The following is a 27,449-nucleotide window of genomic DNA, read 5'->3' on the forward strand; positions in this document are numbered from 1 at the left end:
TAACCTGGGTGTTAACTGGCCCAAAGAAAATATTCATAGACATTTCTCCAACAAACAATGTGCTGTTTATTAGAAACCTCAGAAAAGTTACTACTCAAATATTTATACAGTTTTTTGACTACCCAATAATCCTCAAACAGTAAAACAAAATAACAATATGCTATAAAACTTCATTTTGGCTCCCTACAAAGCATTTTTGGGATTTTGAAGCTCAGAATGTCTTCATAGAATATTTTGTTATGCCTTTATAATTTATCATGTCAGTTGACTGGGAAACAGTGTTGAAAGTACAAATGGGAAATTGTTTAAGGTTTTTCAGGGGAATGCACCACTGTCGGCTACATGGTTTAGAAAAGGAACATTAAGGTTATAGTAAAACTGGATTGGGGGAGAACGTTCTATGGCTAAAAAGAAATTATGAAAGATAATCAAGACAGTAATAATGAGGTCTGGGAAATAGATGCTCTTAAAGATACTTTGGAGGTAAACTTCGTAGGGATTGGCAATTGTGTGGAGAACATGAGGAGGAGGGAGCAATTCAAAACAGATGAGAAAATTTTGGCAGACTTAGCGTTGATCTCGTCTTCATCACCTGGTGTTGCCTCTGGGTGTTGGTTAGTTGAGGCAAGCATGCATGTTTTTGCATTTAAGAATGCCTCCACTTTCCAACTTACAAAATGTGGACTGTACCCCAATTTACTTTTTTTTTTTTTTTTTTTTTTTTACTAATTTTCTGTATTAGTAGAGTCCTTTCTGAAACACGGATCTGTCTGGCTACTCTTTCTTCAGTTCCTTTTCTAGGAAGGTTAGAGTTTGTCTGTGGAGCTACCAATTGCAACTGAGAATTTAGTATCGTTTCATTATCCTCTGCCTAATTTTTGTTTAGAGAGGTTGCCATTTAGACCTCATCGTTATGTCTTTCCCATCATGTTCTTTTTGTCTTGCTGCTAGCATTTGTTTCTGTCACTTTTGGCCTTGCTAAGTCATTTGAACTTTGTGCGTTTAACTATTTGACAGCTCCTACAGCAGTAAGCTCATTGCCAAGTCATTTTCCTCCACTTCACTCTGTGCCCACTCTCGATTTTCTCCAAAAATTGTTCCTGTATTTCTTCTTAGTTTTAGGACCTAAATACAGCTTGATACATGGACAGTCAATTTAGACAATCAATTCCCATTTTTTTTTTGCATTAGAGAATTTGTTAGTTTAGTATTCTTTATTTATTCCTGGATAGTTTCATACATTTGTTCAATGGATATTGACCCAATCCATCCAGCACTACCTCCCCCAGCCTCTCTTCCATCCCATCTTCCTCTAAGTTTCATGCTCTCTTTATTTTTGGATGTAAATAATCCCGGGTCCAGTTAGTGCTGCCTAAATGCACACGAATGTGTGACATTCTCTGCGGTATGAGTATTCTATCATCAACCACTCCAATGAAAGAGAGTAACTGTGCTCCCTCTGCAGATTACAACTGCCAATAGCCCCTCATCTAGGAGTAAACCTTCAGGGACCCTCCTCATCCAAGCTGGAGTTTTGATTGGCTTCATCTTGTCAGGTCTTACACAGGTCAGACCTAGAGGCTGATGGACCCAACAGTCATACCGTAGTGTTAAGAAACTTCCCTGAGCCCTAAATGGTGGTCATACTGAAGTTGCTTTTGTTTCAAGGTATTATTTCAAGGCCTTAGAAGAATATTCTCCACAGAGAGTTTAAGGCTGATCTCTTTAGAGATTTGATTGTTCTATCATAATTATTCTAAAGACAACGCTAAAAATGGCGACTTACAAATCATGTTTATATAACATTTGAAAATATATAAACATAGCTTACTATAGTTTAAATCATTTTGGCTTTGAAAGTTCTGCTAAGATTTATTATAACTTTAAGACTATATATGTATGCATCATATATATTTTATCTTACAAACACTTCAAAATTAATATACTGAGGAAAATAACCTGGATTTTAGTGCTCATATACTTGACTTGCATGTACATCATTTGTGTTGCTCTGAGGAGCAGAAGATTTAAAAAATTGTGTTTTTTCTGGAAGGGTAAGACTCTAAGAGTGGGAGAAATAATATTGTACAGAAGGAGGGATTGAATTACTTGCCAAAAGTACTCCGTGAGAATAAATGCATTTATTTTAAATATATCAAATATCAAAATGTAATTTTCAAATTAAAAATACACTATTAACATTAGCTTCCCAATTTTATGTGGTTTATTAGTGTTACTGAGTACAGCCAAATAGCTCTTAAACCGACTTGTATTTTCCATTTGTGCCTTCCAAAATCTGCAATTATTCCATTCCAACATTCTTTGCTATATTTATATGTAGCATATAAAGCCAAGCACTTTGGATGTGATATTGAACATCAGGGTGTCTGCGCTATTTCATTATTAGAAAGAAATCCATAGTCATTTTAGAAAATAAAATATTTAATTTACAAGTAGCATCAGGGGGGAAAACTTGAGATTTTCTTCTTAAAAAATAAATGACAAAATCATTTTCTAGTTTGGAAATTTTGGCAGGGCAATATTGTCAGAGGTAGGGAAGCTTCTGGTAAACTGACAACTTTCAACATGGCTGCTTCATGTCTATGCATAAAATACACTAGGACCCATTCAGACCCAGCTTTGTTTCTCCTGTCATTGTTATATTTTAGAGTCTTAATCTAATAAATAGCCCTGAAACTGGCACATGGCTTTTATATTACACAACGATTTGCCAGAGTTTCCTTTAAAGAGTATCTATGTCGTTCTGCTTCCAGCTGGGCCAACATCTAGCTTGCCTTTGGTGGGACTGTATTGTGATCTGTCTTTTTCATTTTCCCCTCAAGGGTTATAGTTTCACAGAACAGAGAAACCCAAACCTTCCCCTGGTAGATATTTTTTCCACACATAGGGTTGCTGTCTTCAAAGAACCAGGAATCCTCATGACCTTTGCCTTTATACAACTAACTGATCCATATGGTCCTTTGAATATAAGACAGAGGTGAGTTTGTCCCTGTTCATCAAATAAAAGTGCTGCAACTTCAGTTCCTTGTCCAACTCCCAACCGTAACAGGTCTGGAAACCTAGCTAGATACGCAAGTCCTTTTGGTTTTGGCTCCAGAGTCAGACAACACTGACTTCTCTCCAGTCACTTTGCTGCCTCCTAGTTCAGGTCACCACTATCTCTGCTTATGCCACTTTAGAGCTGTGTTCCATCGGTAGTACCCTGGTCTCAATCTCAACTTCCCAGAAGAGTACTGCATGAATCACAGAGCACTAAACGTCCTGCTAAAGAGCGCTCTTGTCATATTCTTTATTTGCCCCTTAGAGTTAAACCCAAGTTCCTCAGCATGGTGTAGATGTTCGTGCCTTCACTGCCATCCACTCAACATGTGATAATTATTTTTCATTCCTTGGTACTCTGCAAGAACTAGGGTGCCTCGTCTGGAGTTGTGCTGCCCTCTGCTTTCTTTATTGCCTTCTTTCTTTCCTGCCTGAATAATTGTCTTACCTGAAAAATTAAAAGAATTCTTGAGACTAGCTAGATGATACACACTTTGTACCTTTCTTTCTTTCTTTCTTTCTTTCTTTCTTTCTTTCTTTCTTTCTTCATTATTATTTATTTTTTTGGTTTTTTGAGACAGGGTTTCTCTGTATAGCTTTGGTGCCTTGTCCTTGAACTTGCTTTGCAGACCAGGCTGGCCTCAAACTCACAGAGATCCACCTACCTCTGCATCCAGAGTGCTGAGATTAAAGGCGTGTACCACCATTGCCTGGCTACTTTGTAAATATCTTTAAAACCTGAGTTAGTGACCCTGGTAGGATTCTCTGTAAGACACACCATTCTGTGTGTCTAATGGATGATTTATTTAGTCTTCCAGTCTTCCAGACAGACTACCACACCAGTTCCCTAAAGACAAGAATCAATCATGCATTGCTCCTTCTTGTTTCTTCAGCATCTGTGATTCTGATCAGCATATACATATACATGTTCATCTCTTTGTACATGAATGTCTGTGTTTGTATATGTGTGTGGACATATATATGGGTGTGTGTACATACGTGTATACACGAGGATGAAGAACTGAGGACAATGATGGATATCTTCCTCAATCACTTTCCACTTTTTAAAAATTATTTGAATCCTGAGAGGGGAGTGATATGTGCACATGAGAAGAGGTGCCCACAGAGACCAATTCCCCTGGAGCTAGATTTAGAGGTGGTTGTGAGCTATCCAATGTGGTTGCTGTGAACTAAACTTGGATCCTCTGCAAGATCAGGATGTATTCTTGACCACCAAGCAATGTCTTCAGGATCTCCACCCTATTTGAGAGACATAGTCTCTTGGTGAATTTGGAACTCATTGATTTGGCTACACTGGCTAGCTAACAAACTCAGGGCTCCTCCCAACCTACACTAGCATTATAGGCTTTGCCACCATGCCCAGATGGTTAGGCAGGGGGTTGGGAGACCAAATTCATGTCTTTGTACTTGCTTGCAAGCACTTTACCACCTGAGCCATTTCCCCAGCCCCCACATATTCACTTTTTATTTATAACATGGATATTGCTTTAAGATCTATTTTATTTTTTGAGAATTTTATATGTACATACAATATGCTATGATCAAATCTACCCTACATCCCTTCCCCTTTATGTTTTCCCTATGCTCCCACTAATTTTCCTTTACAACATCAAGTGCTATTTTGCTTTGTTTTTGTTTTCTTAAATTCAGTGAATCCATTTACCGCTGCCTACACATGCCTGGATATAGACTATCTCTTGGAATGTGAGCAACATAGCAGATAGTGAGTTCAGACCAAATGAAGTAGAATTATTTATACCTAGAGGATGTTGCATGTTAGAATTGGTAATACTGGAGAACTGAACCAGAGAAAACCAGTTCAGCTTTTCAAAACTATAGTTCTAGTTAATTTTTAAAAAATGTGGTAATGGGAATGGGGATGACTTTGCCTAAACTTGGCAGCCTTGAAGTTGGGAGGAAGTAAATCTCTAGAGATTTACAGTAAAAACATTGCAAGCTGGAAATATAGTCTTGATGTTTTTAATATTAAAACCCTGTAAATAAATGTGAAATCATTTTAATAGTTATTTTATCTAATCAAACATAGCACAAACATCATGTCAACATATAGTCAGTTATATAAAAGTGAAGGGTTTTTTGACATTAAATCTTTGGGATTTAGTGTATTGAATGCTTTTGACTGACTAGCTATGACTCCAGTATTAAGTAGGTACATGTGCTATTGGCTGCCACATTTGGTAACATGAATCTTAAACTTGAAGAGTGGCTGTCAGGAATATTGTCACATGGTTGTAAGACAGAAATGGGAGAGCTATGCTCTCAATGTCTTTCTCTGGCACTCATAAAGTCCTTCAATATTTAGGTGTCAATTTGGGAAAAAAAATAGAAAAAATTGGGACAAAATAAGGTTGGCATCTTTAATTCAGGCAAGATTAAGTTTCCTTCAGTTCGCAGAATAGGAGGATGATGTGGAAATTGAGAACAGCTATGAAGAAACTAGAAATTTAGATTGCCTATGTTTTTGTTTGTGGTAAGGACTTCCTATTTCTGTATTTATTTCTCGGGGTCGTTTATGTTATTAAGGAGGTTAATTTATTTAGGAAACATGGTATAACATATGACCCTTAGGAAGAGTTCAGTATCTGACCCTTTCCTGAACTGGTTCACATCCAGAGACGTCAAGGCTATGGGTTTTTCGTCTTTTAGGACCAATCAGCTTTAATTGGTGGAGAGCTGAAGAGTTCAGGATGTGGTCACTGTGGTCATTAGATGAGGAAGTCCATGTGAACAAATGCAACCTATTTTCCCTGAAGGATAACTGCATCAAGTCATATGACATGCTCAGAGACAAAAGTATCCTTGTCATCTATGAAGAGCAATCTACACTTGAGATTGAAAACATATGGATGCCGACAAGCATGTAAATATAGGTGTACACCCTAGTCTAGTCATTCATAAACAGACTAAACAGAAATGCTGAAAATACATATTTAGAACAAAGCGCTTAAACTGTTTGAAAAGTGGGCAAAGCACTCTAACCACAGGAAATGCCCGGGATTATGCTCTTTTACTCTGTTTTGAGGCACAGACAAAATGCTGATTTGACTATTGTGTAGATCAAAGCGAAATGGGATTACGTCACTTCTACATCAAGGTCCAGGTCTTACCAGTTGGAAGAGGGCCTTCCAAGCAGAGGCCAAGAAGAAAATACCTAACTTTAACCTCTGAGAGTCCTGGTCTCACCTAAGCATAGTCTCCACAGAACAGATCTCAGGCCTGTGATCATGTGTCTCCTATGAACAGGCATGCCCTTCGCCAACAGTGTAGATCATGTGCTAGGGGCTCCAGATTCAGAGTATCTGCTTTAAGTGGTCCCAATACTGTAGAGCTTCAGCACATCTCTCTCCCAGGGTGGTCTGGGTTGCTTGTTTGAATTTCCCTAGGCATAGGGTAATGTATATTAGAGAGGCATTGTTTGTGTGTGCTTAGACATGTGAGCTAGACTAGATACACATGAATCTCCTTAGAATGAATTACATAATATGTTACTTATTCTATAACTATTATAGAATCACCCTCAAAGTCAAGGGTCTTGAATGACCTGTGATTCGCTCCAGTAGATGGACATAGCCTGGTGTGGTCTAGGGCTGTGCCAATAAAAAGGTGGGCTGGAAAGACGGCTGAAAAGAGTAAATGACTTGCAGCACAAGCATTAGAAACTGAGTTCAAATCCCCACAATTGACTTAAAGTCTTCTAGTTTCATATATAAAAGCCAAAATTGTTATCTAGCTGGAAATTGTACACCTGAAGTTTTCATTTTATTCTTTTATTTGACTTGTACCCTTTGTCCATTCCCATATTTCCAGTGTCCTGCCTTTGGCCATCCAAATCAGTAGAATTCTCTGGAAAGAGAGAGACATATGAGGATTGCTTCAGGCGTGTACTCACTGACACCCGAGCAGAATTTCAGAAGACATATTGGACAGAAGACTAGGGACATAGTTCTGCAGAACTGTTAATCCTCACAGCTACTCCCCAACTCTCCATGAATTTCAGAAGAAATAGTTAACTTATCATCACTCCTCATTTCGAACTCAGCACACTGCCTAGGCTTTACAATCGACTGTCACACACAAAGAACAGCTTCCTAAAATGCTGTGTTCTCTTCAGTTTATGTTTCCACAAGTTCCAGCTCAAGTTTGAGTCCTTCTACTTTTTAATATTTATTGACAGCCTCCAAAAAAAGCCAATACACGCTAGCATCTGAGGTTTCTCAACAACACTCCTACAGATTACAGCCATACGTGTTCTGTCTTCAAGACATCAGAGGAAACAGTTTTCTTGGATTTGTTTCCACAATGACAGAAGTCACCAACTTTTATAGCTTCTAAAATCAACACTTCCGAACTATCAAGCCAATGCCATTTATGTTAGATCCTATTGTGGCATTCTGAGTATTCAAGTCAAAGTGAACTGGGCTTCCAAAGCTGTTGTTTTAGAGTTCCAGATAGCAATGGCCTAAACAAAGTCTGTCTCTCTCCCCTAAAATCCAGTCCAAAGTAAGACTCATACTTCCGTAGACAATCTCTAGTTTTTGATTCAAAATGATTTCTTCATTTCCATTGTGTCCACTGAAAAGAGGCGCTATCAGGGACACATCTCTTCCTCTTAAAAATATGAGTTAGAGTTGAGCATCATATGTGCATATTTTGCATTAATTAGAACTTAATCACATGATAACACATTATAGTCTGAAAAATAGTCTTTAGCTCGCTGGCCAGGCCCTGCTGTGTGGATGGAGAGAAGGATGAAGAGTGGTGCCAATCTTTGTTGCAGGCATTGGTGACTGGTGTTCAACTAATTGTACTTCTTTTTTTCCCCCTAAGTAGCCACACCTGAGTTGACGTGATGCTCATACACTCCAAAAAGTGGTAAAGCTCTTTGGGAGAACTTGTATTTAGCTTGGCAAAAATAATTGGCCTACTGAAATTAGCAGTGTGTATTTCCTTGTTTTGAATGTTTTATAACATTTCCCCAGACCACAAACTCAGTAGGACAGTTACGAACGGAATTTTAGAAGCGACACAAGCCGAAAGTGTGTGTCCCAAATAAGCATTTATTTTTAGTCTGCCTTCTTGATTTGCTTTCTAGTAACTTCCCCATCAGCACCTCCAGTTTTTCTAAGTGTCCATGCACAGCACCTAAATTTAATTCAAATCTCCTTGACTGTAATCAATACACAATGCTCATTTTCCCCCAGAAGTGTGTTTTAGTCAATTTTCTATTGCTGTAACTGAATGTACAAACTGGATAATATGCAAAGAATATATGGTTATTTATCTTGCAGTCAATAATCCTGATAAGTCGAAGGGCATGCTATGGGCATCTACTGAGGGCTTTCTTGCTGCATCAAAATATGGCAGGTGTCACACAAGGCTAGCATGCATCTCTCTTTTTCTTCCTTCAGAGCCACTAATGTTCTCACAGAGTCTGTTTGTTTTCTTCAAAGACTGTGTTCATGATCCTATCTTCATATGTTACTTTTAATATTCATCTTGTTTTTGATCTTGTCCTCTCTCATTTCTGGTTATTTGAAGAACTGATAAGAGTAATTAAACTTACGAAGGCTGTTGGGTAGTGAAATGAAATGACACATGAAATAAACAATAGCTAAAGGCAGATAGATATTGTTATTATGCTCTTGTGAAATGAATGAAGTAAAATGATTTTCTCACATGTCACAGATGACTGATGCATGGTACTACACAGGCTTTGTGTGTATAAAAATGGTTTGTATTAGCAGCAATACACTGGAACATGTCTCTTTGACAGGAGCCCATTATTAAGAAATATTTATCTTTCTAGCCTAGAGTCTTGGAGTTTTCTTGTATAAAGTTTTGCATAAAATAGATAGCCAATAAACACTTTCTCTTTGGATGGGTTTACGAACATGAATATATAGCTATTACTTTACTTTTTCTCTAAGCCCGTTTTAAGACTTGTCACTATTATTAAGTTTACATATTAATAGGCTAATATTGATGTCATTACAGGCATGTGCCTCTAGTTCTAGTGCATGCCACACATCACCTTACCTTCATGGATATACTCAGTGGTAGTTCTTCATTTTAAAAGGAAAACAGTGATGTTCCCGGAATCTAATTGGCCTGTCCACTAATGCTTATGGTAAAGGGTGCTGTGGGAACACTGGCCCTCAGGCAGGTGGTTCAGAAGTCGATTTTTTTTTTTAGGCAAACCATTGCACAGAAATTGAGAAAAATCATATAAAGTAGCAAGATGACCACACAATAGGAACATTTATATCATGACATGATATACGGTTAGGAATATTATTCTCTAGGTCAGTCTAAGAGCAGGCGTCTGCGACCCTGTTCAGCCACACGTGCATGTGGAAATATATAAAATGCACACACACACACATATATACATACATACATACATGTATGTATATATATGTATGTATATATACTACACCTGCAATGGGAACTGTCAGTCAAAGCTGTCAAGCGTTTCTTTCTGATGTTTTATTTTGGCTTCTCCTTACGTTTGCGGTTTCATCCAGTTTTTAAGAGGAAAGCAACCAGAGAGGGAGATGAAAAGGGAGAGAAAAGAGCTCTGCTTCCCATCATCCTTCACTCGGCGAGCCAAGCTTCAAAGGCAGCTCCTCTCTATTCATTTGCTCTGACGGGTATAGACAGAGGAATGATCACTCATCGGAATGATCAGTGTATGCAGGGATCCCGTGACTAATGAAAAGTCAGCTGGGGCAACTCTACAAACCAGTTCCTTTATAAAGGAAATTTTATAATGCAAAATTTTTAGCTATAGTTAGGAAGGTGATCATAAAGTATTAGGCCCTTTAGAGGAGAGCCTCTCAGAATATAACACAGGTTTTTGAAACACTTAAAAATGATGTCTCATGAAGGCACATTGCTTTCACTGAGTTAGTTTTCTATTGCAGCATCAAATTGCTAGAAGCTTAGTATCCTCACACCACACTCATTTATCTCCAAGGTTCTGCAGGTCGCACATCTGCGTACAGAACAGATGGAACCTCTTCCCACAGTTCTCAGCTGTTCTGATGCTGCGACCCTCTAATATGGCTCCTTACGTTGTGGTGACCCCCAACCTGTCAAAAGACACACATTGGGGTGACATCTGCCGGGGTCCAGCCTTGATGGTGTTCTCACATTCCAGGTTAGGAGCAGGAGGATTAGAGTTATTAGGCAAAATGAACAGAGACGCGAGAGAAATAAAAGACAGAGACACAGAACAGCATCGGGAGGGAAATTCAGTGAATACTGAATTCGCTTGCGTTTATTTTCCACACGCTTATATACTTCACTCCAAAAGGAAAGGGGGAAAGCAACAGATTTTATTAGCATAATATAAGGAATAAAATCAAATATCCCGCAGACCACCATTCGCTGGAACCTCCTACCAATGTCCTTGAAGGAACAGGAATGGACTAGAATTCTATGACTTTTGGTCAATGTGGAGCGGCTCCACCTCTATACTCAAAATACTAATTAACCATACCCTATGTCAGAATCTCTTGTCTGTAGCCACACTTGTTGTCAACAACTTTGAGAGAGCAAAAATAAGCTCAACCTCTGTGACCTTTAGTCAAGGTGGAATGAATTCACAGCTGTGGGCCCTGACACCAGCCATGATATTATTCTGTTGCTACTTCATAACTGTAATTTTGCTACGGTTATGAATCATATTGCAAATAGCTGATTTATGGGATGTCTGACATGTGATCCCTGTGAAGGGGTCCAAAAGGGATCACGACCCACAGGTTGAGAACCACGGCTCCTTTCCATGGTTCTCAAGCTGCCATCAAGGTGTTGGCTGGATCTGCCATTTCATCTGTGGCTCAGGGTCATTTTCTCAGTTCCCACGGTTGTTGGTAGGTTCAGTTGCTGTAGGAGAGAGGCCCAGCTTCTAGCTGTCAGTGACAGAAAGTCGATGAGTGAACTCAGTCAGGACAGAAGAAGGACAGGAAGGGAACAATCACTGCAGGCCAAGAAAGCAGTTCCGAGATCATGTGTTTGTCAACTATCTTAACTGTGGTCACAGATGTATACGTGTTAAATTTCAGCAAACCTCTATCTTCCTAGAATAGCGTTATAAGACCTTTTATCTTGCCCCATTGGTAACTGACTTACTGTGAGACACCTTTGTCTGACAGTTAAGGTTTCCTTATTCAGCATCTATTATGAACACCTGTGCCATGTCTTGCTTTTGTGAGTTATGTTGTATATATTTATATGTCACCGTTGTTCTGAAACACCTTACCTTTTGGAATTTTAGGTCATTCCCTCCATCAAATAAGTGCTTTTAGACAACATAGACGAACACATTTACAGCATTTTACAGCATACAAGAGTGTTTCAAAGAATCTCATACATATCAGGCGACTGTGATTGCTGATACCCTATCAAATCTAGCTAACGGACTCTGTCATTTAAATCTGTCATACAAAAGACCTAGAAGTTTCTCTAACTTGAAATTAGAAAATCGAGGGAACATAAAGGGAGAAATTTGTTTTCCTCTGATATTTAATTCCACAAACGAGACATTCTGTAGCTAATAGAAGGCACTACAGAAACTGTGTAAGTTAGACTATTAATGCACCAATATTGTGTACTAATATTGCATCAACATTGCACTAACATTATACCATTACAGTACTCAACCTAGAAAGGCTGGAAGGAAAACCATCTTTATATTGAGGTGTGGGAAGATACCACAGTCTGAAATAACATTTGCTAGGATCAGTGGGTGCCCAAAAGGGTGAATAAGCTACATGAATGAGAACAATACTGGAATTCGAGATTGTCACTGTTGTAGTGCTGGGATCAAATGGTGAGGAAAAGATTTTGTCATAATTTCCTTTCAGCCAACTCTATAAACTTGACAAATTTTGGACATGTGAGATGAGCCATGAATCTAAAACCTAGGTTAGACAGCTATTAGACATTTCTGAGCTGCCATCTGTTATTGCTAATTTTGGATCTTTATTCCAATGCATGTGAAATACTTATGGATTATGGATTTCTATTTGGTCAGGGAGCAGCAAACAGCAGTGGTGTGGGATTCCCCTCTGTATGCTGTGATTACCACCGATTAATAAAGAAACTGCTTTGGGCCTATAGCAGGGTAGAACAGAGCTAGGCAGAGAAAACTAATCTCAATGCTGGGAAAAAGAAGACGGAGTCAAGGAGAAGTCATGTAGCCCGGCCAGAGACACATGCCAGCTGGAAACTTGCTGGTAAACCACAGCCATGTGGTGATACACAGATTAATAGAAATGAGTTAAATTAAGATATAAGAGCTAGTCAATAAGAAGCTAGAGCTAACAGGCCAAGCAGTGATTTAATTAATACAGTTTTTGGAAGTCTGGGCAGCAGGGACCAAACAAGCAGCCTCCTACAACACAGCAGAATGACTTAACAAACTGTCTTATTGGTCAACACACCACTTTAATCCAATCACAGAGTAGAGGGGGGCCTGGGTAAAGACATTTCAGGAGACTGTTTCACTGAAAATTGCTTCATACTTCAAATGCCACATTTTAACTTTATTATGATACTCTGATTACTACTAAATGAAAAACATGTATGAAAAGGCTGATAAGTAATATATATTCAGAGCATTTTGAGACTTGATATATAATTATTCAGCATTATAAATTTGTAAAGATGAAATATATAGCAACTTAAAAATCTATTACTTTTTATGATTATGCTACCTAATTTTATTATCAACATTTTATAATTTTATTATTATATAATTATAATAGTTTACAAATGATAAATTGAATACTTTAGGTAAGGTATTTATTTAGCTTCTCAGTCTTTAGTTTAGTGAACTTTAATGTTTTTTGTGCAATAGATAGGTTAATATAGAAATGCATGTAATACTAGATTATTTCATGAGATACTTATGAATATATCTTACACATGTATATTTGTTTATATGCATAAAAGTAAAGAAAAATGTTCAGTACTAATTAAAGAAAAGTTAATGGAGTTAAGAAGGAATAGGGGTGACATGGTAAGAGTTGGGGTGGAAAAAAAATAAAATATAGTACTCATGTATCAAACGCTCAAAAAATGTAAAAAAAAAAAAAGGATGAAGAATTCATAAGTCCAAAAGAATTAAGTGGAGGTTTCAAACATTCCCATTGTAGTAGTAGTAGAACAAGTAATTTTGGAAGAAATAATTGATGTAAATAAATGTAAAGCAAACCAGCCATTAGTGATGGAATCAATACAGCACATGGGTTGGAAACCCATGCTTTAGAAAGAGCCCCAGGAATATGGTTTCATAGGCACAGGACACTTTTGTCTAATCTAAGCTGGGCAATGCAGCTGGGCACTCCAGATGTGTTGCAAATGCAGCACAATTAAACAGACTGAATTTCTCTTAGGATTACAACAGTCTTTCTTCAAGTATTTTATTTATCTAAGATAAATATATATTTATGTATACACATGTACATTTTACAGGTATATATGTATATGCATTTTGCACATGTGTACACATTATATACACATATATTTAATTTGACATATATATTCATGTCAAAACAGCAAAGAAAATATGAAAAGGTAAATTCTTGTCTAGGGACTTGGGCACTAGCAAAGTTCCTAAAATTTAATGAAATTATTAATGTGGTAGGTTGTAAGCTGATGTTGACTAGTGTTGGGCTGTGCATAGCGAGGTCTGGGTTAGAAAACCTACTTTTTGAGTTATTCTATGAAAGTGGGTAGCCTGGTACTTCTGTGATAGCTATTTCTTTTGCTGGATTCCCACCCAGATACTGGACTAGTTTCACATATTTGTAAATTTCTCAAAACCTACTGACGGTAAAGAGAAGCTGGAGTGCTCTGTTGCTGCTGATTTGTGAAGTGGCGCTGATACTCTACTCACTGAGGGTACATACTGTGTTCTCATCGCTGCAATGGGGTGAAGGCTCAGCCAAGGAGAGAGTGGCTCCTCAGCTTACAGGGAGAATTCCCTGTGTCTTTTCCTTCTGGTTGAAGAGTGGGGATTTCTTCTGTATCTGAAAGGCAGATAGTGTGATTCTGTTAGTCCTAGATTGCCTCTCCACCACTGACCCCAAAAGATGTCTGCTTCGTGACTGTCCAAACCTGAGGAGCTTAGCTTTGAGATGGAGCACAGAGGGAAAACACCAGAGTCGGACCACCCCTCCCCTCCATGTGATATCCTTCCAGTCACAAGAATACGCTTGGATCACATTTGATTGTTCCAGCATACCCCCAAGATGTCCATAAAGAACCTGGAAGTGACATATGACAGACCATGTTTAAAAGCAGTAATAGGAGAAATACGGCCCACTTGAGCTGCTTAATAAACCATATACACAGACATTTGAAGATTTCCTGTGATTCCAATTTTAAAAAATGTTTAAAAATAGATTTCCCCCTGCCATGGCTTAGATTTCTAGAGAACACATGATAACACTCAGTCATAAATTAATGTGGATTAGATTCACATGCATTTCCTATGATCATGTATGAATAAAGAATGGTCATGTGAAATTAGTGGAATTGTGAGGAAAGACTGAAATCAAAATGACTAAGGGAAATAAAACAAGTTTTTTTAGGATGGAAAATTATACATAGTTTGAAATGATCACCTAATATGGAACAAATGTCCTAGTATGTATGATGACAATGTAATGTCATGTTACTCTCAGCATTTGAAAATAGTGTTAGGGTTTATCATAAGAAAAAACAAATCATAGTAGATGAACTCAGGACGTCAACCGTGACAACATAACAGATTTTATAAATTGCTTTTGAAAACAAGTTGTGAAGTTAAAAAAGTAGCCCCTATGATCATTTCCTAAATTAAGCTTCATATGGCAGGCTATAAAAATAATGATGAAAGATAAATATTAATTATTGTTCTTGGATTGCTAATTCAAGTAGTACTCAGTCCAGTTTGAAGTCTAATAATACATATGATACAATATGTTTGCATATATCTATATGTGTGTATGCATATTCCTATACCATCATTGCACACTAACTATAGTGTAAAACCTTAGAACAATGTTCAACTCTAAGCAATAAAAATCAAGTTAACATTGCAAGAAATCAGTCCCTTCAACTTTAACATGAAACATTACGTGCAGTACGGAAAATGATATCCATATGATGGAGAAAACCAGATGGCCAACAAGAGGAGTAGTGGGCTATCAAGAACTGGCTTAATTTCGATGCCTGACACACAGCTAATTGACATAAGAAATGCAACATTTGAATGCTAAAGTCACTTTGAAAACAGCACCATGAAAACAAAATTTAAGATGTTTGGTCTAGAAACAACTTTATGTAAAATTCCAATCTCTAATTTAACAAATACTTTAATGCTTTAAATTATGAATTCAAATATAATAATTAATTTGCTAGGAAATATTATGCTCTCTGGGCTTCAAGCTTATGCAAAGAAATTATGGAGATTCTGATGTAAGATGAGCACAGTGGATGAAAAGCCACTAATGAATGGTGAGTCCTTGAATCATCCTTAGCAACACAACTGAGACTAAATGGCATGTATTATGCATGATTTTAAAAATGTGGCTAGCGGTATAAGACTGTTCTCCTTCAAGGGTAGACGTCTTTTTATAAAAAGAATTAGTTATCTTAGACTGTTGTCCGGAGTATGGATTTTGTGACCTCTATTTTAAATCACTTAAGAAGTGTGTGTATGTGTGTGTGTGTGTCTGTGTGTGTGTGTGCGCACGCATAGGTAAATGCTTGGAAGACAAGAAATGGGTTTAAATGGGGTTGGAGTGGTGTAATGGATGGTGGCTTTCCCCAAAAGCAGTTCTTGAATTAAGACTCTGAATGTCAGTGATATGAAGATATATACACACAAGGTCATCCGTAAAGAAAGTGAGTCAGGAAAGGATAAACAAGCAGAATCCATTAATAAGCACTTGCTCCCATGGGTTAACACAGCACAGTTCACTAGGGACCCTTTCGGGAACTACAAAAACATACTTCAGCATTTACATAGCATTTATCCATCTATTTCAACCCCAGCCCCATCATGGGTTGAGAGCTGCCCCAGGATCCTAATTTCACAATACAGAAAGTTGATGTGCAAAAAAGAGAGACTGGGATACTAGAAATTAAGAGCTGTCATTGTGACCTCAAGATATTTCCCAGAAATTTAGCAAACTTTATTGTTATTTTTTTTTGTTTGTTTGTTTTTGTTTTTTTTGTTTTTCGAGACAGGGTTTCTCTGTAGCTTTGGTGCCTGTCCTGGAACTAGCTCTTGTAGACCAGGCTGGCCTCGAACTCCCAGAGATCCGCCTGCCTCTGCCTCCCGAGTGCTGGGATTAAAGGCGTGCGCCACCACAGCCTGGCAAAATTAGCAAACTTTATAATGAGCTCAGATAACAGAGGCCAGAAAAGCTTAAATGACTTAAAGTTGATTATCGGAATCTCTGCCCTTCCAAGGTCTTGGGCAATCATCTTTGGGCATTGGACCTCAGTGGATTCTCCTGCACCCATTCCCACCCTGTCACCCAATGATCTCTGTCCCTAAGATCCTTTCTTCTACTGAATGCCTAGCCATTCCAAGGGCCACAAATTCTGTGACTTGCTGCCTACTTCTAGCTGTTGCTGGAGGCCTAATCTTCTTTACCTAAACTGAGTTACCATAATTTTTAAAGAGAAAGCAGTTTTCCCCATTACAGTTAAGACAGTAGTCTTTAGCCCGGCGGTACCCATAAGGTTGTATATAATAAACAGTCTTAACAATATAATGAACTCCGACAGCATTTGCATTGTTTTAGTTTGGGTCCTCTTTTGAAGACCTGTTTTGCTCCAAACGTCTACCTCTTACTTCAAAGCCTTGATCACTGGTGTTCACATTCCTGTCAAGGACTGAAGTTCTTATAGTTTAAAAGAAAAAAGATTTTTCTAGCATATTTTTCAAAGAGAAAACAATTCTCTGCCTGCCTATTTAGCAATGCCTGTTTTCTTCCCCTAACTTGGGTAGCAAAAGTTGCTGAGCAATACCATTAAAAAACCTCTCAGACTTGGGAGGCAGAGGCAGGCGGATCTCTGTGAGTTCGAGACCAGCCTGATCTACAAGAGCTAGTTCCAGGACAGGCTCCAAAACCACAGAGAAACCCTGTCTCGAAAAACCAAAAAGAAAAAAAGAAAAAAAACAAACCACCTCTCAGAACCACTTAAGCGGTTTAACCATCTCAAGGTTTAACCATCTCAAGGCTGACATCATGTGATTCCAGAGGCACCAGCTTACTTCCTGTCACAGTTACCAGAAAATAGATGGGAGATGCTCGTCCCCATCTTGGAGAAAGACTTATATGTCAAGCTACAAGTCCTCCGTCCCAAGCTGAGATGGGCAGTTAATTCTCAGGCACCTTTTAGGAAGTCAATATGAATTTATTTGATCTGGAGGCTTTTTACCATTGATATTACCCTTCCTTTACAATGAGGGCTTGGCTGGTGGCTTAGCTGAAGCCAAAAAATTGAAGAAGAGAAAAGGAAAATGCATTTTTCCCCTTCGATCCTTTAATTTTATTCCGATCCCCAGAATAAGATGAACTGTTTGTACAATTATCCACTCCTGGTGGAGATTGGATCTGATGAAAATATATCTCTAAGGATGTTCTATGCCCAGTTTTTCTTTCTTAATAAGCTACTTCATAATTGGTTGTAATGAGTTCCCAAAAGAGTCTTGCTAATTAGCACTCAATTTAAACGAACAAGTTCTACTAATAGTGCACTGAGCTACTAAGCTGGGGCGGTGCAGGGTAAGCACCAGCTCGTGCGCTAAGGAAGTGTGGGTGCTAGGCGCAGGCCTTCTCTAATCTTCAAGCCTCTTCCAAGTTGCAACTGGACTGCTGCTCCTCTCCAGAGACTTGGCGGTCTCCACCCAGCCTGGGAGGTCCCACTCGTCTCTCCTTTGTGTCAGTCCCACAGTTTATCTCATGCTCAGATGCAGAAAATATTCCAAGACTGTCTCACATCATTGCAATGACTCATGACTAGCAATTCCTAGTTTAAAGTAATTACCAACTGCTAGGGGTTTTAGAGAAATTGCGGTTTATTTTAGGAAAGAAAAGAAGCTTGCATATGGAAAATATTGAACAAAAAGATGGCAAAATGTAGACCATACCATGAACTTTGTTTGAATATGTCTAAGTCAAGACATGAGAACTGAGCGTTTGCTTCTATAACATAAGCACACAGAAACATCTATTAATTATTTATTTATTAGAAACTATTAGGTAGTCATGGTCTTAATGTTTGAAAAGCCCACCAAATGGATGCAAAGCGTGAGAAAACAGGAGAAGGAAACCCAATTTCTCTTTCTCATCCCTCTCCCTCCGCACCTTGCCCACCCAGGGTGACTGGACACAGCTAACATGTGTGGGCTAGTTATGCTGAGTCTGTGGGCTCGGATAAAAAGATGATGGCGCCCATAATGCCTCACATTTGTAGCGCATCTTACGGTTCCAGAACGCTTTTCACATAAATTGTTTCACTTAGAGAGAAGCCTCATGCAGATGTTTTATGCATTTGTAACCATTAAAATTGCTAATTCCGAGTAAATCTCTCCAACATTTCAGGTTTCATTTCCCTCACTTATTTTCTCCTACCTTTTGCTTTCACAAAGAAACTTTGTTATGCTGATGTGGAATGGCAATCATTTTTCCAATTATTAAAATCCTTCAGATGAAATCAGGCAGTTCATGTTGGAACGATCTTTGGAGAAATTGTGTTTGAACCTCCTTATTTCGCAGATGAACCTTAGTTCACAGGGAAAGAACTAAAGCATTTTATTTTCTGCTCTGCACAGGGAAAGTTTCCCTATTATTCCTTAAAGTATGTTCTCCTAATTGTAAGTGGGAGACAATAAAAGTCTCAGAGAAGAAATGGTGACAACAAACCCAACTCTAAACCCCGTGGCGGTTTATTTTTCAGTGTTCCCCCCTTTATTGGAAAAACTTTTTTTTTTACCTAGCTTGTCTTTCAGAATAATGAAGGCATTGATTCAATATTTAATGTGAACTTCTATTGATTTTTCCATTCTTCTCATCAAATCCAAAGGTTTTTAGATTGTTATTCAAGGATTATTTGCATTTTTTTACTAGATCTTTATGCACATTTTGTGGAAAATAATAATTCTAGGCCCATTTCAATGTTAAATCATATCATACTTAGAAAAAAAACTACTTTTTTTCCAAATGGCTTGAATAAAGATGGGTAATTAGCACACGTCATCAAACTGTGCCCAAATTTAAATCTGTTGTGCTTCCCACCTGGGTATAATGGGTTACTTAAAAACTTCTTTATTTCTACTATTTCCTAGATGAGGCTGAATGTAATATTTTTATATAACAGAAATATATTAAATTCTAAATGGAAGATTGATAATATGTATCTGATATAGAGTTATAGGAATGAAATCATCGCAAGTTGAAACTCAAGAATCACTTATTCTGTGCACACCATATGTTACAGTTTGTTTTGGAGGTGCTATGGATTGAATCAGGGTCTTGCTTATGGCAAGCAAGCGCTCTTCAGTTGAACTATAGCCTATCTCTACCACGTCTTACTGTCTCAACATAAATAACTGTAGAAATCCCATGATGTTCTCAATGTTATCTTCTTTTTCATGAATAAACAAAAGCTCAGACGAATGAGCAAGCTCACCCAGAGTTACAGTTCTACAGATACCGTGGAGTTTCTACAGTACTTCTTATTAAGTTTAATTAAACACAATCAAGATCAAAAATTTGAAAAGTACATCCCAATCCATACAAGTGATCATCTACACCAATTCTGAGAAAAAAATAAAAATTTGCTTCAGGTTGAACAAGCCTGTGAAAAGTTGTTTACATTGCCTTGTGCCAACAAAACACGAAATGTTCCAGCACATATGACTAACATTACATAGCGGCCTCACTTGTACTAAGAGGATTAACTTGTCTCAATGCTTTCCAATTGCATTACAAAAATATCCAGTCTTTATAATTGTCCTAAATTACATATACTCATGAAATACTAATTGGTGACTACTCTGATCCTAATAGACAAGCAGAATCATTTCAAACAGAAATCTAACAAAGCCTTCACAAAATATTTTTCACATATTTGGAGTTTTACCAAGTCAATTTCCTTTATTATTTGTTACTTATTTGTGAATGAGTGTTTGGTGGTGTGTAGCAGTTTCCTCTGAGATAAAACCATCTGTCTCATGGGAAAGTCTGTTAAGTATGTTAGAAGGGAAACTATACAGCGGGATGTCCTAAGGGAAAGTAAAAAACTCCATCTTATAGGGATTCTCTTTAAACTGAAGAAGTAAACATTTCACCATCCTCAGGAATTCCCTGAAACTGAGCAGAGGCTTTGCTAGAAAAAGCAATTTTGGTGAGACAGCTGTCTTTAAGTCATTTATAGTCTTATAAGTAATCCCTTATGTATAGTCTTGTAAGTAACTCCAATAAAACTCATTGACTCATCAAGGTAAATTTTCAAAGTATCTGGCCTTTAGTCTGTTGTTGGTTTCCTATCTGGGGTGAGTAGATATTTGTTCATGTCTCCCCAAGAATGGTGTTACATAATAGGGTTATGTGTATGTGCTCTTATGTGTGTAGGGGATGTGTGCATTTGCCTCCCCTCCCCCCGTGTGTGTGTATACCAGAAGCCAACTTTAGATATGTTTCTTCATTGTTCTCCATCTCATTTTCCCCCCAAGGCTCTCTTGTTTAACCTGGAGATAGCAGCTTCAAGTAGACTGGCTGGACAGTGAGACCTAGGAATCCTCCAGTCTTGACATCCCACACTGAGTTTAGAGGCATATACCATCACACACAACTTTTATGCTGGTGTACAGGAGCTGAATATGGGTCCTCATATTTTACAGTGAATACTTGAACTCTCTGAACTACTTCTCCAGCCTCTGAATTTATCTTTTAAGTGTGATAAGGATTCTAAATAAATCCATCTGGTACCATGCATTTAATTTAGTTTTCATTTAAATTATGACCAAGAAATTCACAGTTCAAAATATTGAACTAAATATTGACTAAAGTTAGAGTCTCAGACATTACTGCATTATAATGATTGATATTTACTCTTTTATTATATCTGGATATTTAATCTTGATATCATTAGCAAGTCTTTTATAAAGATGCATATGAGAAGCTAGGTATAGGGGTGCATGCTTGTAATTCAAGAGGTGGAGGAAGGAGGATTGGGAGTTGATCACACTGGACTACATAAAACTCGGTCTTAAAAATCCATCTTTTTTAAATTCTAAAAAAGAAACATATAAGTTATTTTCTCATAAAATGTTTCAAAATATTTTAAATGGGTAAAATATAGAATATACACTGAAAATGCATTGAACTAAATATTATAATTGATCATTATGTGAACATTTGAACAATGATCAAGAAATTGGGAAATAGGCAAGCTCCACCCTGTGTCTCCAGTGTTTATTATTTTGAGAATTTTGCCTTTCATTAACATTCCATTGGTTAATGTGATTTCTATTACTATGTTTTGTGAATTTCTATTATTTCATAGTACTCATTGTTTAAAATTTTACAGCAAGTTTATTTATCCATTCTACTATGGATGGCTATTTGGATTATTTCCACGTTGTTACTATTACACATCAATGCTGACATAAATATTTTTGTACATTCTCCCGTCTCATATATAATATCATTTCTCTATAGTGTATAGCCAGAACTAGAAGTTTGAGTTATAGAATATGAATATGTTTATATTTAATAGTTTATATATACATATATTTTAAAAATAGCCATGTCAGTTTCTGCATTCACCAGCACTAAGTGAAAATTCCCCTTACCCATGACTCCAGTTCTTTAGAAATTCTATTTCCAGAGATGTTATTGTATCCAATCTGTGAAATATTTGCAGCAGTTTGTATTACATTTTAGTGTCACTGTGTTCTAGAAAGTGAGGGTTTAATATCATATCTGTGCTTATTGATCATTTAATTTAAAATTTCTATTTTGTTTGCTACTTCCTCGGTGTTTTCCTTACGCTTTCTAGTTTTATCTTTCTTTCTGATGTGTGGATGTTGTGTAATCAGCAAAGTCCTACTCATAGAAGCATATTATCTGCCATTCTGTGGCATGTCTTTGTTTTCCCTACTCTGTGTCTTTTGAAAAGTACAAGTTCTTGATTTCTTTTTCTTTAGCTAAAGTCTTTTAATGACCTCAACATGGCCCAAATGCTAACCCTTAACAGCATTATATTAAAAAGAATCATAGATCAATTTTCTTAACAATATAAATACAAAAATTCCAAGTAAAATACTAGCAAATATTTCTTATCATACGTACAAAATATGTCCAAGGAGGAATAAATTATTTACAAATGACAGTCTGGGACATCTGGTAGTGCAGGGTATCTCATAGTCTGCCAGACTGTCTCTAAACTCAGATCCAAGCTTGGTTTCTTACATTTTAAATTTGATAGAACGACTAGATGATTGATTTTTTAAAGACTGGTTCTTTCCTTAAGCTTTTGGTGATCCTCCTCCAATTCCAAGAACTAAGATGAGAAGCATGTGTCAACACACCTGCCTCAAATCTTCTTAATAATTGTGTCTTGGCAAAATACAAATTAAAAAGGAATGTAGCTTGTTTCTCGGTACTGCAGTTTCAATAAAGGCCACAAATCTATTTGTTGGAAGGAATATCCAAAGCAACAGCCTTGAGAGCAAGAACACTGAGAGAGGGAACCTGAAGAATTAACACAAACACCTCTTGCCAGGGTAGAGGGGTGGGGCTTTAGAAATATAAGTAAGGAATACAAAGTGACATGAAAAATAATAAAACAGAAAACATAGAATAATACCGGGATAGAGTTCCAGTGAATACTGAAATCCCCCATGTTTAATTTCCAATTGTTTAAAATTACCTGACCCCAACAGGTAAGAGAAAGATAAAAAAAAAAAAACTGTATTAACATCTTTATTAACATGATTCAAGAAAATGAATAGGCCAGTTGAAGGCCATGGGCTACATCCATAGTTAAATATTCTGTTGCTAGGACAAAACAGGTATCACTCACACCCTAAATCAAAACATTCTGTAGGCAAACCACTCCCTGGGTAGAATCCAGTGTTATCTCCATAAGGGAACTGCAACCTTAGGTGGACCCTTAGACTTTTGTTTGAGGTAGAAACATACTTCTCTATTCCTGAAATGCAAGGTCTGGGTATTAGCCACACCTGTTGACAATAGCCTTGAGAGAGCAGAACTCTCTGAGCCAAATCTAGGTGGGACCATTGTTTGAGGTAGAAGAAACACAATAACCTTGAAGGAATAGAGGTAAATTCCAACTCTCTGACCTTTGGTCCAGGCAGAAATAAGCTCACACTTTTGGGCCTCCACACTACTATAAGAAGAGGGTCCTGACAAAAGGATATTAGACCATCCTTTCTCTCTGTCTTTAGTGTATGGACATTCCTTTACCGTTCTGCTTTCTACCATGGGGTGTTGCAACAGCAGAAAACCCTCATCATATTGAAGACTTCCCATGAGAAGCAAATTTCTTTTATTTAACCTTCACAGATACCTGTCTTCTCATTTGTGAAGTGCAGATAATAGACACAACATTGCTGTGGACTATGGAAAATATATTTTCCAAAGATGGCTAAAATAACACACCCTGTCCCACATGTTTTTAACACGTTAAATTTTTGCCTCCCTCCCAAAGAGTTGTAAACTATACCCCTTCCTCTTGATCCTGAAAACTCTATGACTAGATGAGCTATGATGGAGGTGAATCAATATAATTTTTAACACGAGAACGTATAAAACTACAGAGCTTTTTCATAGATGTCCTTTGTAGGATATGGGTCTAGGTCTCAAGAAAATGAGTACATGACCCAAAGTATTTCCAGAAGGTAAAATGTTTGGCTTTTGAAGAAAGGTCCAATAACCTTGCTAAATCAAGCAAGTCAGAACATCCAGCATTAATTCCTCTGGGGTTTAATTCCTAATGCAAATAGATCTTGTGTTTCACTGTGTCTCCTTAGAACTTGGCCTCACATCCTTCTTACACAATTTCAGTTTCTTTCTTGGGAGAAATGAAATTTGAGCATATATTTTGATTTCAAGAAGTGCTGACCCTGAAGAAATTGGAATTTTTACCAAGTGGCTTTTTTTTCTATAATTCCTTTTAAATGGATTTTTGTCTTATGCCCTTTAATAGATGATGTATCACAGTTGTTTACATTTCTCACACTCTTTATACACTCATTTATGGAGCCTTACCTCCACAAAGGAGCTTCCAGAAGACAGCTGAAGATGAGGCTACAAGCTGTAGGCACCATGTCGTGCTAGACATGGTGCAAGTAAGTCTTTGTGATGACTTGAACCAGGAGAGTCCGCTCCGACTACACGTGATCCTGTGAGGAAGAATGTGTAGCTGAGCCACCTTAACCCTCAAACAGTGAGGAGAAATAATAAAAAGGCTGTTATTGCTTATGAATTGTAATGAATCAACAGATAAATAAATTAAAGCCTCATATTATCTTGGGAAGTGGTTGGTTAAAATGAAGAGATGGCTTCATCTTGTAGCCCAGACTTTCCAGATAGATGTTGACTGGATTTTTAAATCTTATACCCAACAGTACCGGGACGAAGCCTCATCACATCTCATGACCTAGACGTAAAAGTTCCACAAGAGCCATGGACTGGAGACTGGAGAGATGGCTCAGCTGTTAAGAGCACATATTACTCTTGCTCTTTCAGAGGACCCAAATTTAATTACCAGCACCAAAGTCAGGCATCTCACAACTGCCTGTAACTCCAGCTCCTTGGAATCGGATGCCTCTGGCTTCCAGAGGTAACCACATTTATGCGGATACTTTCATAAAGACACCCACCACACACATATGCAGACACATGATTAAAAATAAACTCAATAAAAAGAGCTACAAACTCATTCAGATTCATAGGAAAACAACATGGATTCCACTTCTCAACAGGATGTACAGCTGCACAAATATCACATTAGGAAAAGAAATCTAAGGTCTGTCTTAAACCTATAGTCTTCACATAGACGTACACAAATTGATCAGGGACAGTTGATAGAATAAAGACCTGGCATAGCTTAATAAATGTTAGCTGTTATCATTACTGTTCCAAAAATACGAGACTAGCAGCGTGAAAAGAAAAGCAGTTTGGGTTCAGGTATGGCAATCGGTGATTATAAAAATGGATGGGAAAGGGCTCCTATAGCCAGTATCCAGACTTCCTGTGCCTGGCCCTATTCCATGCCTGATCCCGTGTTTAACTTCATGTGAGTATCATTGTTATGAAGTTCACATGCTTCCAGCTAGAACTTTTCTTCTGTATTTACATTTGTAAGACCGTAGTTTTGCTTTTCATTGTATTCTCCCCAATATCATATTGTACTGATTTGCAATCTTCATTTGTTTGGATATTTTGTCTTTTTTGTTTTTGTCTAACCATGACTCGAAGCATTTATCATACTAATATATAGCAATCTACCTCCCTCCATATGTCTGCTTCCTGAAATAATAGCTGTTAGACTGAAGTCCAGTTTTCCATTCTATATGCAAGTCTAGAGCGTACACATTTCTAACTTCCACAGAGCCTACCAATTTGTCTAATGAAGTGATTTGTTCCTGCTTGCTGTGCTAAGAACGAATGTTGCTTGACACCTGTTGACAGCTGATATCACTAAACATTGACATTTGGTCTCTTTGAGGGTGAAAAACAGTGAATTACTTTATTCTAACTTTCACTTTTCTATTACTGAGGTAGGGTTTATCTTTAATTTTATTGGTCAGTTTTATATCCCTTGCCAATATTTCCTGCTAACATGTCTATCTTTATTGATTTTGAAAGACATAGATTATAAAACACATAATTATTCCACATTTTGCTGGGTACATGTTGAAGTATTAACTTCCAATGTAACAATTTTTTTTAACCACTTTACTTTTAAATTCAATTTAGAAAAGTTGCATTGTCAGGGTGTTCTGTTTGGGTAATTAAGACCTTTCTTATCTTCAAAATCACAAATATACTCTATCACATTTGCTATTAATAATTTGATGTGTTTCTTTAGGTGTTGAATTCAACAAAAAACTGTTATCTCATTCAAAGATTTAAACCAAGATTCCATTTCTGCGTTTCTTTTCTCCAATTCACCCTTTTCACCGCTTTGAAATGCTTTATATTCCTCTACATCAAACTGTGATGCATCCCTGAATAGAGATTTTCCACTTCTCCATAGTGTGATGTTTAGAACTTCACTGGGGTTTATAGGATGAATCCCTTCAGCCCTGTGCTGTATTGCTTTGCCCTGCTTTAATTGTAGCCTTATTTTCTGATGTTGAGGTCTAGATAAGGAAGTCGCTTGATCTCAATGCTTTCTTCCATTTCAGGAGTCCTGGGTTTTGTTCTGTTTAATAACCGGTTAGCTGGTTTGCCCATGCCAGCTGAATAGGTTTGAGCCCCCAAACTCTGGCTCCGCCAGTTATCCTTACAGATTTATACCTACAGGAATTTAAAATTTACTTTGCGGTCTTTTGGAATACACTGTAAAAATTTTTATTAAGGTCCCATTTAGTTTTTAGGCTAATTTAGATTGTTAAAATATTAACTACATTGAGCTGGATCTAAAGACAAACATCTCTGATTCAAGCTGGGATGGGAGGAGCAGAAGTTCAAGGCTAACTTGGGGAACTTAGCTAGCTCCCATCTGAAAACAAAGTACCAAGGAAAGGGTTGAGGGTGAAAGTCAACAGCAGAGGGTTTGTAGAGCACACGTGAGGTCCTGGGTTCAGTCCCCAGTAGCTCCTAACATTGGACATTCACCATCCACAAATATGGTATATTTTGGACTCCTATGTTCATTTTGGCTCTCAGTAAAGTTTTATAGTATGCCTTTCTACCTAATTATTTATTTGTAACTAACAAAAGTGTTACAACTTTTGCAAAAAAAATCTTCTAAAAATCTTTATCTAATCTGTCTTTGTCTGTGCATTGGAAGGATGAAAACTGGGGCCTTTGCTCTGCTTACGTTCACACACATACACATATGTATATTAAAGGGCATTATGTGTTTTTTTCCAATTCTATATTTAATTATTTTTATTGTGACAATATATGATCTAGTATTGTTTTAGGTGTTTTCACCTACAACAGACTAAATAAAAGTTTCTATTGTACAAATTTATTGCTCTGTAGTCAGAAAGAAAAATATCAGTATTATATTTAACGTAGTATTTTAATGGTCTTTCATTTACCTTAAATATCTCCAACTAATAATGTTATGTTGGA

Source organism: Chionomys nivalis, chromosome 25 (assembly GCF_950005125.1).
Source record: "Chionomys nivalis chromosome 25, mChiNiv1.1, whole genome shotgun sequence".
Classification (NCBI taxonomy): domain Eukaryota; kingdom Metazoa; phylum Chordata; class Mammalia; order Rodentia; family Cricetidae; genus Chionomys; species Chionomys nivalis.